This window comes from Tetrao urogallus (assembly GCF_951394365.1).
Source record: "Tetrao urogallus genome assembly, chromosome: 1".
Taxonomy (NCBI): Eukaryota; Metazoa; Chordata; class Aves; order Galliformes; family Phasianidae; genus Tetrao; species Tetrao urogallus.
Genome location: NC_136813.1, coordinates 146,462,693 through 146,476,817, shown reverse-complemented (window position 1 = coordinate 146,476,817; position 14,125 = coordinate 146,462,693).

Sequence of the window (14,125 nt, the reverse complement as noted above, 5' to 3'; positions counted from 1 at the left end):
AGTTCACTTAGCTTCACAGCTCAGGAATTCTTGGTATAATAGGATTAAGGGGCCAAGTCAGTCACGGATTTCCATCTCCATGCCATGCACGTATTTGCTGCCTGTCCTCTCTAGGAATCACTTCTCTCTTCTGATTTGCTGGCTCCAGCTCTCTTTCTTATTTTTCCAGGTGCTCTGGTATTGCTGTAAACAGTGTGCTTCCACTTAACCTCTGATGAAGCAACAGGCAATATAACAAAATCGCAACATCAGAGATATACCTTGTAGCTCCCAGAAAGACTGACAGATCTGTTTCTCTCATAATGCCTCCCATGTTCTCTTTGCTTTTGGTGCCATGCTGGGATCCAGCAGGTTCAGTCAACCTATTGTGACACTAGGAACAGATTGGTTGTTTAATGTCACACATGGTACTAAATAAAGCAGAAAGTGAATATCCTGAATTTTTATGGAAGCATGTGATTTCCCACTCCCCGTGTCTGTCACTTAAGGACAAAGCCTGTGCATTACTGAATGAACAGGCTTGCAACATCTAAGCAGACAGATTAGTTGCTAAGAGTCATTTCCCATGGAACTAGACATGTGACCCACAAGTCCACGAGGATAAGAGATTTCTGTGAGGGTCTGGGATCAGAACAGCGCTTTTTACAGCAAATGTGAGCTGGTGCAGCAAAAATGAGTAAGCCTGAGATGCAGATTAAGGAATGGAATCTGTGGCAGAATGGCAATAGAAAATTGCATTGCAAGGTAGGGACTATTTCCACAGTGCATTAGGAGGAGAGGCTGTTGTCAGTTTATTGACCTCAGATATCTGAGGTCTCACTGCTGGCACACAGAGGATGGGGACTTTGCAGGCGAGGGGTCTGAGCCATCTCTGTTCTGCTGTATTAGATGCATGCAGTGGCCTTTCCTCATAGTTGGCTCTGCATCCTTTGGCATGGAGTATGGATGCTCCTGTCAAACAGTGACTGCATTGTCTCTTGGGGCTTGAGAGACTTGGCTTGAGACAGGGAGACTAAGAGGCGTAAAGCTGAGAAACCTCAACATTTTTCAGAGATCGGCACAAGGCAAAAAACTGGGAATAGAAAGGAGTTGCACTTGTGAATGAAGCAAACACAGATGCCCACTTCAGAGGGATAGGTGAAGAGCTGAAGGGGATGCAAACAAACTGCTAACCACCACAGTGAAGGGCACAGCAAGAAGGATCTGTGTACAAGAGAGGCAGGTGTTAACCCAGCATTAGTTCTTGCCTCCTCCATGTGAATCTATCTGATGTCTCTTATCAGCCTGAGGCTCTGTCACTTACGCAGCCAGATTTACCTGCTGTTGTGCTCTGACCTCCCTTCTTCTCCACTTACATAAAGCAAGACTGTTGCTGTAAAAGTCATTTAGGGAATCAGTATTGATGCCCATTTCCAGGGGAAAGTGAGATGACAAAAACAATATTCAGGACTGTGCCTTGTGTTGGCAAAGCCGACAAAATGTCTCCTTGCACAGTGAGCTCTCTCTTCAGAGGCAGGGAGGTGAGCAACATGGGGTGTCAGAACTCTGTAGCTGCAGAATCAACACAGAATCACAGAGTCATTAAGATTGGAAAGACCTCTAGGATAATCTCCAGTAAGCAGCCCATCCCCACCATGCTCACTAACCATGTCCCTCAGTGCCACATCCATGGTTCTTGAACACCGTCAGTGATGGTGACTCCACCCCCTCCCTGGGCAGCCTGTGCCACTGCTGCACCACTCTTTTGGAGAAGAAAAGTTCTTCCCTTGTCAGTTCCCTTGTTCAGTTCTTTTCTTGTCAAAGTTGAGTGCTCCCTAACCTCTGGTTGGCATATAGCTTATGGAAACTGTTGGTATCTGGATGCAGACAGATAATTACAATGAAGACGCCAGTGAAGAGGTGAATTTGGGGCATTATGTGCTGTACATTTTTTCAGGCTGGTAGAAGTGGAGGCACCTGCTCTCAGCCCTTAAAGGTCTTCCACAGAGACGTGTTGAGGAGCCTTGACATTGTGGATGTTCCCAGTGTCACGCACCTATGTGGTACAAACCAAACAGTGTGTGGGTAACCAGCCTGCTGCACGGGTGTCTGAGGTTTATGTCTTGGCCCTGTATGGACATGACAACTGCAGAACCTGGGCACAGCAACGTGACTTTTCTTCAGGGCCAGAGGGAAACAAACAGGATGTGAACGGAGCCCTGGTTCTGCAAACAAGCCCTGGAGCAAAAGCAACATCCCCAGTGACCCTGTTCACTCTGTACACAGATAATTATAGGAACAGCTTTTTGGGATTTTCTCTGTGTACACGGTGAGCAGGGAGGTTCATTCCTTCTGCACCTTCCTGAGCTCAGCACAAAACCAATAATCGTGGGATCCACAACAACTGCAGGAAAAGCCTGTATTTACTAGGAGAACTTGCAAAGTGGTGGTAATGGAGCCAGGGATCTTGGTCTGCCTTATTCCCCATGCTCTGAAGCTTCTACAGCGCAGCTTTAGTGGTGGGTTTAGTCACTGCAATGGTGCATCTAAGGAAATAAACAGAGGCAGAATCTCATGGAGGGACAATCTCTGTTTGTTGTTTTATTTTGGGTTTGGGCCCCAGCTGTATTATCTCTGACTTGAGTTTGTGACGTATGTAGGCCAGATGTTTGGAGCTGCTTGAGGATACAAGGCCAGCTTTCAGGAGGAGGAAGAGATAGATGCAAATCGACATAGGGCAGGACACTGTGTGAAAGCCCCTGCTTTGCAGCAATGCCTGAACCCAAAGAATCTGTGAAATATTTAAGCTAGCAGCTGAGTCTGCCCAGCAGCAAATCTGGGCTTTGTCAGCATTTGAGACTGCTGTCTTTACCCCAGGGAATGGGGATTGGGTTGCACCATGACGCAACTTCACATTCATCCTTTCTGAGAAAGGATTTGGGCCTCCAGGAGCAGAACATTGAAAATGCCTGGAGGTTCAGTGGGGGGACTGACATTTTTGTGTTTTCTCCACCCGAACGCCTTAGTATGAAATAAATGAATGTCTCTTAGAGTTGAAGACAGGGTCCCATGAGCAATACCCACATAGCCTGCTTGGGGATAAGCCAAGTCCTCATGGTACTGCTCAGCTATCTCAGACACTTACTACAGTCCTCTCCTCAATGTGCCCTGATCTTTGGTGGGATATTTCCCCACTCACTGTAAAGCTTTCATCAGTTTGAGCAAGGAAGGTAAAAGGGGAAATTCAGTATCGTATGGGGGTATTAGTCAACAGCTGGCTGTTGACTGGAGAAGAGGAAGCTCAGGGAAACCTTATCGCTCTTTACAATGACCTGAACACAGGTTTTAGCAAGGTGGGGTTCAGCCTCTTCTCTCAGGTGTAGCAATAGGACAAAAGCGGTTGACCTCAAGTTGCACCAGAGGAGGTTCAGGTTGGATATGAGGAAGAATTACTCCTCAGAAGGAGCAGTGCAGCAGCAGCACAGGCTGCTCAGGGAGGTGGTGGAGTCACCATCCCTGGAGGTGTTCCAGAACTGTGTGGATGTGGCACTGAGGGGCATGGTTAGTGGGCATGGTGGGGATGGCCTGATGGTTGGGATAAGTGATCTTAGAGATCTTTTCCAACCTTAATAATTCTGTGATTCTATGATACGCTCAGTTTCAGTTGTTAGAGTCACTGTCTCTGATCACTCCTGTCTTTGAGCACAGAATTTGTTTCCTCCCTTTTTTTTGTAGCATAGGCCCAAACCAAAGTCTAAATATTGCTGAATGCAGGGGAATTAAATCTCTGTAGGTTTAATTCCAAGCCAGGTAGAACCTAGAAGTTCAATCCAAACATGTCTGCACCTAAAGCATGTTGTAGAGTGCTGTGTCTGGTCATGAGTGGCTTCTGAGCTGCTGGGAGTCTAGTCAGCAGGAGAAGGGCCAGAATAACCTGAAGGAGAGGAGATGACTCTGCCTTCTGTGCATGGGGTGGCCTGGAGATTGGAGGAGGAAGAGTGAAGATTTCAGTTACGGTAAGTACTGTTATCCTCTTTATAATAAAAGGAGGAAGGGCATAGCAGGCTGACACCTCTGCTTGTCCAGAAGGAAGCTGGACCAACAAATCCAGGTAGTGACACCAGAAGAAAACCCTCCCTGGCAGGTGGACAGACCACAGGGCTTAATCACTCCGCACCTCTACACAGGACACTTCCCCTCAGCACCACTAACAGCAGCCCATGGGCTGACAAGGAGGCGGGGGCAGTTGACACTGGAGGGGGAAATATTGTCTGAAGGATGCAGCTGGGGAAGTGGTTTGCAGAAGCATGAAGGAGCAGGACAGCGAAAAGCCAGAGGTTGGTGTGGGAGGAGGAAGGGACTTGACCAGAGGGTGATGCTGTCAGGGACAGGCAAGGGTCAGTGTAGAAGGTGCTGGGTGGATACCACAGGGAGCTGATAATGATGGGGAGGAAAACATAGTAGGGTTTTTTTCTGGTGCTGTGAATCAAGTTCCTCTGTGAGCCACTTTGGCTCAGTCACTAAGAAAACTTCAGTGGAAAAACCTGCAAAGCCACAGATGTGCAATGAAGAAGAAAGTACTTGTTCTCTTCTTTGAATTTCTCTCTTCACTGCTAATATATCTAAAAATCTAGGCAGGCAGGCTGTTCCCCTGAGCTGCAGATAGCGCATTTCTCCAGCTGAGAGGAAAGACTCTTGAATTACTGCCTGCCTTCTTGCACCAAGCCTCTGGATATGGAAGTGTTTGCTTGCTTTCTTACCATGGCTGCAGAGCAGCATGGTGTCCTCCTCCCCACATCCTCACCTGAGCTCAAGCCCTTGCCCTGGAGCCTCCCATGTTCCATGTGCAGGATGAAAAGCCAAGCCTATATACCCCACAGCCTGAACTCATGAGGTGAGCACAGAACTAGGGAAGTCCCATGCTTCAGAGGTTCAGCAGGCTGTGCTGAAATACCTGCCCCTCCGCTATGTGAGGGAGTCTTTGGTGAATCAGGCTGTATGGTTTATATAACGTCTGCACCACCAGCATTACTTCGTCTATCACCTGAGTGATTGGTTGTATCACTTTCTGTAATTTCTTGCACAGGATTGGGATAACTAATCACTACTTCCACAGGACCAGAAGACATAGGTGCAGTTCACTTCTTGTTCCTCAGTCTGTGGGAAACTGCAGAGAAATGTCAAGTCCCTGGGTTTGCGACTCAGTTACCAAGGGAGTAGGATGGGCTCTTGCAATTTTCCTGCTGTTGTTGATATTAATGACTGGAACCAACAGAATAATCACCCCAAGAAAAAATCTTCATCTGTTTTCTTATCCATGAGTAATACAGGGCTGTATGCCCAAAAGATTGCTTTTTAAAATATAGACATGGATATTTGCAGTATAAATCTGCTGTGCTTTAAGTATTCTTTGGCATTTTGGAATTCTGTGTGGGTGTTGACCCTAGGCTATTTCATGACTTCCCATTTTATTTTCCTTGGCCAATTACTTTTATTATTTGGCTGAAATGCAGAAGAGACAGACAATAACTTACACCAGATAACAAAGGAAGCCTGTGGGCAGAACTGGAAAGAGAACCTGGATCTCCCGGATCCAGATATCCCTAGCCAGACCTTCTCAGATATCTACATGGCCGGACCTTCTCTTCACTCTCCATCTCCCTGTGACTATCAAAGTTGAAGTGACAGTCTTTCAAAGAATATCTGTACATACAGAGAATTTTAGAAGATCTATGGAAACCTATGAATGATCCACTGCCATATTTGACCTATCCACTGATGACCTATCCACTGGTACATTTAACTTTGGCAAGAGCTTTGGCAATGCATGAGCACAGTAGAAAGGAAGGGACTGCTCATTGCAAACAGATTCAGGGCATTTCTGATGTTATAACTGAAACAGTGATACTTGTATCATGGCATCTTTAAAAGGTTATCACTTTCCGTATACCTGTTCTGTCATTTGGATGTCTGATGTTGCCACAGCTAATGAATCTTCCAGCCATTTCACCTTGCACTTCCCTAGCACTGAAACAGTGAATCCTTGGTGATCTGCTAATGACCACCACTGCAGAGAGATACAAAGCACTCTGGAAAGATGCTGTCCTCCCTGAGAGAAGCAAACAGGAACAGGGTACCCTGAGAAACACAGCAGGGCTGTCCTCAGTATCCAAAACCTCTCTCCTGTCTTTCTGCCTTCTCTTTTCTGCATGGAGACTTTCATGGGTGCAAACAACTACGCAGACCCTCGCAGTCTCTAAGGATGGAACACAGTGTACCTGCACCCCTCTCCCTTCTCACTCCCCATCTTTTTTTTGTGAGGGGCGGCCTTTGGACTCCGGCTATGAGTTTATTTCTCTGTTTTCCTATCCCTTACACTAGAGGCATTGTTGTCCCAAGCCCAACCCTGCTGCTCCCGAGGGAAGGTGGCTGCCACAGTGCACGTGCTCCAGGCACTCCCTTCTAGAAATATCACAGGCAAACTGGGAATAAGAATCCACCAGACACCCTTCTTCCCAGAGATAGTGAAGCAACATGTTGCAACACAAGGGAATGGATTTTTTGCCTCACCATGAGGACCCTGTTCACAAATACACTTCTGCTTGGTCTGTGAATCCTGGAACTGGTTTAGTGAAACTAGGTGTTGGCCAGAGAAGAAAAGTCCAAAAGTCACACCATTAGCTTTGTTATGCCAGAATGCAGTGGTTCTGACCATAACACGCCGTTACCTCCTTACCTCCCAGTGCCTTGCAAGGTGCCAAGCTCTCTGGCATCCCTGTGCCTACTTTTTGAATATCCAAGAAGGAGTGCTCGCTTTCATTTGGGCTGGGCTTAACCTGACCGTCTGTCCTTGTGCTAGGAACCCATCATGCACACAAACCCAAAGTCCTCAAATTGGCTAGCTGCTATTCATAGCTGTGACAACCAAGCTTAAGGCTTGGCACTGGTTTGTTTATTTTTGATGTATTAAATCTGTCTCTGTGAATTTCCCTTTGACAGGTAGAGACATGCCAGGTTTGGGAAGCATATGTGGGAGGGGGCTTTGTTTCCAGATGAACACTTTCCTCTGCTGGTTTTCTCCCAGCCCCACCATCCACTCACAGAATTCACAGGTGGTTGGGAAAAGAAGCAAATACTCCCAACCAACAGCACAGAGGACAGGGCTGGGAGAAAAAGAAATGCCACCTGCCCCCAAATGCTCAAAACATGGAGATGGCAGAATCCTGAGAGGGGCATCAGGGTACAGAGGCTTCAGCTGGCTTCTGTGTAGCATCCCAGCATCTGTGATATGTTACCGGAGAACAGCAACAGATTATCACTATACTGATAGCACATAGGTGGGCAGAGACATCAGTTAACACGGAAAAGAGCTCCAGGGGATGAAGAAGAAGGTGAACTGGATGTCCAAGCCTTTGGGACACCTGCATATCATCATCTGTCATCACCAAGCTCGAGGCTTGGGAGGCCAACTGGTGATAAAAGGGTCCTTGGCTGAGAAAAGTGCTCCTGCCAGACAGGCATCTCCTGTGGAGGAACAAGGACAGGCACGTAACTAACAACACATCGCTCCCTTCTTGGGCTTGTACAGAACTCAGCACAAACAAGATTTTACTGTTCATTAAGCCCTTGGGGGATTGTCTGGGAGAAACTCATTTGACTGTAGACCTTACTGGAGTTAGCTGTTCATTTCAGGTGTGTGCTTAGGTCTCAAAACGGACAAAGGTCTTTGTAAGAGCTAGAGAGTATTTTTTTATTGATTGGGTGATCCAGCAGGTTCTCCAGTGAAATGATTATTGAGAAAGACAGTTGCCTCCCTCAAAGAGTTAAAGTGACAGGTAGATCATAGAATGATAGAATCATTTGAGTTGGAAGGGACCTTTTGCAGTCATTAGTCCACTTCCCCTGCAATGAACAAGGACACTATATGGTGCTAAGAGTACCCCCAACCTGACCTTGGGTGTCTCTGGGGATAGGGCATCTATTGCCTCTCTGGGCAGCCAGTGCCTTACCACCTTAACTATAAAAAACTTTTTCCTTACATCCAATCTAAATCTCCCCTCTATTAATTTTAAACCACTTCCCCTTGTCCTGTCCCAACAGGCTCTGCTGAAGAGTCTGTCCCCTTCCTTTTTACAGCTCCCCATTAGGCACCAAAAGGCCCTCTCTGATCTCCGTGGAGCCTTCTTTTTTCCATGCTGAACAGCCCCAGCTCCCTTGGCCTGTTCTCATAGGAAGGTGTTCCATCCATTGGATCATTTCTATGGCCCTTCTCTGGATGTGCTTTATCAGGTCCATGTCTCTCCCATACTGAGGATTCCACTTTTTGAACACTGTACTCAGGTGAGGACTCACAAGTGCAGAGCAGAGGGGCAGGGTCACCTCTCTTGCTGTGCTGACCATGCTCCTTTGGTTGCAGCCCAGGGTGTGGGTGGCTTTCTGGGCTGCAAGGGCACACCGCTGGCTCATGTCCAGCTGCCATCCACCAGTACCCCCACGTCCTTTTTGGCAGGACTCTGCTCTGTTCTTTCATCCCCCAGCTTGTACTGGTAGTGGGGGATGCCACAACCCAGGTGCAAGACCTTGCACCTGGATTAATTGAACCTCATGGCTGGACAAGTAATATGGGAGAAGGCTCATTCTACAGATGTCTACGGATGTTTGGTAAATAATATATACACAACAGAGGCTCTCATGCAATATCTGCTTTAAGAAAATTAAATAATATCCTCACTAATCTTAGGCTTAGCCAGCCATCAGTGTTGTAAATGCTTGTGTACTGAACATATGACTCATCCGGTGTATCTTACTGGTAAACACAGAACATCACATTCCAGTGTAAATGTGGCTGTAAGAAGGAGTCTGTAAAGGTAGAAATCTCAATAGTATACAGCTTATTGGGAGCTAGGAAGTATCGCCTATGGAACCCATTGGTAGAACAAAGGGGAAAAATCTGTTTAGTTAAAGGCCCAGGAAGGACAAATTCTCTTTGTTGGTGAAAGTCTTTAATGAAAAGTCCTACTAAGGAAAAACCTCTAGTGATTTTGGTTCTGCTACTGAATTTTAAAATGCCATCCTTTATCACATACAGTGAGAAAAATGGGTGATCAATGTCATCACAGTGGACCCCAAACAACGTTGACCAAGACAAGTGAGGGAGGAGGCTGAGTCCAAGAATGTCACCTTATACCTGCAGCACTGGTGCTCTTTTTGTGTATTTGATCTGGATTTGCCCATGGCATCTGTTTAGAAAGAGGGAAGAGCTCTGAGTCAAAGAGAGAAGAGCTCTGAGGAAAGTTTCTTATCACATAGACCACTGCCAAAGCTACACAATGGCATGAGATGCTTTTGGCAGAAGACTTTTTCATACTGAAGATATCATAAAATGTCAGTATGGTACATTTTGGTACCTCAGTTTGTACTGAATGAAGTTGCAGTAGTGGAGTAACAGAAATCAGTGTGAGACACTATAAGAAGGGAAGGCTTTGTTTCAAACCACATTGATTTCGCTCATTCAGACAAATATTCATAACCACATAGTCACAAACAGCAGGACATGTTTGTCATAATGTTTGGTTTCCTTGCAGTGACATAGAATGCAGGGTTCTACAGTCTTCATTATGTCACCCTGGGTTTTTCATAGCTTGATTACTACATGCTCATTTTAGACGCATTTTCAACATCCTTCAGGAACTGACAGTATTTGTGGTCTTTTGTCTCTACACCTTTTCCCACCTCTGAGTATCATTACATCTTACTGTTTTTTGTCTCCTCATCTACGTATGTTATGGTTCATTCTCATTCTTTTTCATAGCACTGTCATCTCTAATTATTTGATGTTGTGCTGGGAACTTAACAATCTCCTAATCAAGGGTGCCATCACTATGTGCTGTTCTTGTAGCCCTTCTTCTGCCTTTCTTCCAAGTGCTTCCACATCCAGATCTCTCGTTCCATTTATACCAATTGCTTCTTTTACAGTGTAAAGGAAGTTATGGCTTCTAGTGATAAAGTCATTATCCCCGGTAAAGCAATGAATTCTGGATCCAGTGCCATTTCATGAAGAAGAGAAAACAAATTCAAAAGCAATAAAAATTGATCTATCTTTTGTTCTCCTTTCAAAATTATTTCCTGCTTTATGAGAACAATGTTTCTTTGTAAAAATAATAGGAAGATTTAATAAACAATAAATATATCTCCAAAGAGAGTATAATTAGTGCATGAAATTCATTATTATCGAAGGTCATCTGGTCTTGGCAGGTATGTGATGTTAGGAACATTAATATCATTTGTAGTTATGCACCAGAAGATAAGAAGAATCAGACTTAATTCTTCAAGAGATAAGAAAGTCTTTCTTCTCACCACAAACTTTATTTCACAATTAGCTGGGTATCACACATTTCCCTCCAGTCCTCCAATCTTCCTTTGAAGCCTATCAGCTCCTGACAACAAACAGAGCCCAAGATCAGGGCTTGGTATGTCACAGAAAATGTTATTTACTTACTAAAGACAAAATTTATGATGCTATACATGTACTGAACCGAAAACAGAGCAAAAAAGCAGTAGTGCTTGTAAATATTTCAGCGGTCTCCTGCATTCAAGACAGCACAGAAATGTTTCAGTCTGATCTGGACTTCACAAGTACTGGCAGATTTTGGATCTAAGTTCACTATCTAAGTTCACTGTCATGCTATCTAAGTTCAGTGGTTAAAAAAGTCACAATATTTTTCTTTTTTATTTACCAGATGGATGAGCAAAGTGAAACAGCAGCTGCTTTCTTATCGCTCTGCATGTCTGTACAGGAAATATGGTGGGCAAATCTCATCTGATCCCAAGGAATGAATCACGTCAGGACATTTTTGTGTTCATGTGGTGAAGTGAAAGGGTTGGGAATGGACAAGGAGGAGTGATTTCTGCACCCCTTTCCCACAAGAGTGCGACCCAGAAGTATGCTCTGTTTTTACAGTCAGATTTCAAATTTTTTCTTTGCTTGGTTTTTAATGGGATACTGGGAGTATAAGCAATGTTAGTTACTTGTATTGTTTAATCCCCACAAAGGAGCCTCTGCCAATGTTTTCAACATCCAAATATTAACAATATCCTTTCTCTTCCTTCCTTCCCAGACAGTAGAAGAAATAGGCTTGGTCTATGTGGATGTGTGTGGGTGGGTGGAGGTGAAGCCAAAGTAAGCAGTAGAGTTAGTTTTTAGCCCTGAACGCTTTGGTTACCTTTTTTTTTTTTCAGTGAATTAAATATCCTTGGTCTGGCTTCTGTGAAATTCTGCTCTTCTGTGCTATGAATTTCCCGTTACCAGTAATATTTTTCTCAATGTTTCAGGCAAATACAGCTGTTCTGGGAAGTCCTGGCCAAACATGAAGAGTTGGTATTTGAGCTAAATAAATGATATTTCATGGAGAGTGCTATGTATTGGAGTTGAAGGCTTGAGCAGCAAGCAAAAGTGGAAAGTAATGACTTCGCATTGAACTGTGCTGCTGACCCCAAACATTCCTGTTTTTATATCCGGCTTGAGATTTTTCCAGGACACTGGGCTTCATTTTTAGGTCTGATGGATTACAAGAAGTGACTTCGAGGATTACAACTCCATAGACAATGGCTGTGAATTTATACCTGGTCTGAATCACAACAGATTAAAAATTAGTCGCCAACAGCAGACAGCAGCTAAAAAATTAGTAGCATACAGCAGCTAAAAAACCCAATCTGTCAATCAACTAACCAACCAACCAACCAACAACCAAAGAAACCTTACAGCTCACAAATTGGAAACCTCTTTTTATGAAAGTGGCTGATGGGGATACAAGCCCAGGTTCTGTAGAATACAGCAAGCGAAGGAAGACTGATCATTTTACCTCTGGATTTGATCAGAGAGGAAAGTTCTGGGCCTTTTCATGGCATTTAACTTCAGTCCTACTCCTTGGCACTGGTCTACTGAGCAACCAGTCAGCTTGAATACGAGAATGTGTTCCACATATGTTGCTGGGCAAACTCACTGAAAGTCATCATGTGGCACGGAAAAGGGAATTTCTAAAGTGATCTTGGTCTAAAACTTCGGAGGAAGCATGAAAGAAAATAACTATGAGCTGGCATGGGGATCTTTGTCCTTCTCCATAGAAGACTGACACTACTTATAAACTTCAGGTGTTAGTTTCTAAAATACTCGTAAGACTGTGCATGGCGTATTTGCTTTGTTAGAATGAATGTCAATTAGAACCAGTAGGTATTTTCCCACTATAATCTTCTTTTTGCACAAAGCTGTAAAGCTGGTGACAAAATTCTTCTCAGGGAAAAGGTAGAAACTGATTTCAAAGATACGTATTCAAGTATTTTAAGCAAAAGGAAAACAAAGGTTACTTCTTATGAAATTACTCATTAATCCCTACGACTGAAATGGAAATGAATCATGTTGATTATTTTGAAATAATTTTTTTGTTTGTTTTTTGTGAAACTAGATTTCTCTGGTTTATATGTACACCATTTCTTTTAATTTTTGAGAATTTTTAAATCTCGTTTTGAAATGTCTAAATTTGTGTTTTTCCCAGGTTGAACAACGGGTTTTTGAACTAGCTGTCGGGTTAATATCGGGTAGTGGAGTGAGTTTGTTGCCAAAACTAGCACACACTCAGATACGGATATCAAGTTCTTTAAATGTCTGAAATGTGTTCCATTTATTTTTATTTCATACTCTTCTGACTAGCTTCTGTGTTTAAAAATCACCCCTCTTTCTAAAGCTTAGTGTCAGTATGCTAGTTTTCAGCATGATTTATTTCATGAGGTTGTTGACTTTAATTATATTGTGGATACTCAGACACTGTTACTTAGTGGCTGAATTATACTTGCTCCTTGGATCTATTCCTAGGCATTACTTAGGACTAAATGAAAAAGTAAAAATAAAGTCTTGTTTTCTCATGTGCTGCAGAACTAGTTGTTCCAAAAAGCACTTGTTTATCACGTTGAGAAATCACTAAGCTGTAGCCCATGTGGTGGCTGACTAACTTACATCCTGAAACATGGGAGTGAGCTTGGAAAGGGCTGTCCAGATCAGTGTGTTCAGTTCTTGGTACTCTGGGCATCCTGGGTTTGGAACTCACTTTTGAAATGCCATGAATGCAATGGAGCTGGTGGAGTTTATTTCCCTGATGTAGTGCTCAGCAAGTGCCAAAGCCTTCCTAGAGGCAATCAGAGTGGCTTAAATAATTCTACCTTCCTAGTGCTTACTGCAGCACACTCATTGAAAACAAAGTCTATCTTTTCATTGAGCTCAATGAGCTGTTCCTTTACTTTCCTTCTCTATTTTCAAAACAGCCCTTTTTTCCTCTCCTTCTCTAGGAACTCTCAGTCATCCCTTCCACTGATGTTCCCTTATCACTTTGTGTCATCAGCTAGCCTCCTCAGCAAGTATTCCCTTTCTGAGCAGTCATTAAAGGAAATATTCAGTTAAGACAATTCAAAGATGTACTCAAATGGCAGTTTCTCAACATTTCTCCTTTCCACTGCTCAAACTTCTGTCCCATTTGTCTGCTTCCTTATCATCTCACAGTTTTGACTTTAATGCCTATCTTATCTGATTTAACTAATAGAGTGCCAGATGGTACTGTGGCCAAAGATATTCAGTATAGTTGAGAACAATCAGAACTTCTATGCCTCAGTTTCCCTCAGGGTGCTGTGTAGCACAGGGCTGAATACTCAGCAGTACCTGAGAGGCAGCAGAGGGAGCACAAAAGATGTTCTGCTCTTTCCACTGCTTTTCAGAGGTAGTTTGTGACAATGACTCCAATACCCTCAGGATATACAGGGAACATTTTACTCCTTCTCTCTTGTACTGGCAAGAATTAAATAAGAAGACAGAGCTCCAGCTCTCCTCTGACATTTCAGAGATCAGGGCAGAGCTTTCCTTCCTGCATCACCCTAATGCTTTGCAAGCTGTCTGTAGCAGTAATGGCATGATTCCAAACCAGGAATTTCCATGTCAGGTTTCTGTTCTCAGTCTCCATCAGTCTCTTGCTTGTGCAAGGACACACATAATGTGGTACCATTGTGCCACAGACAGGTCTGAACTTTCCACAGTCAAAACTGGAGCCAGCAGTGTGCCCTCACAGCCCAGAAATCCAACCATGGATTGGGCTGCACCAAAAGT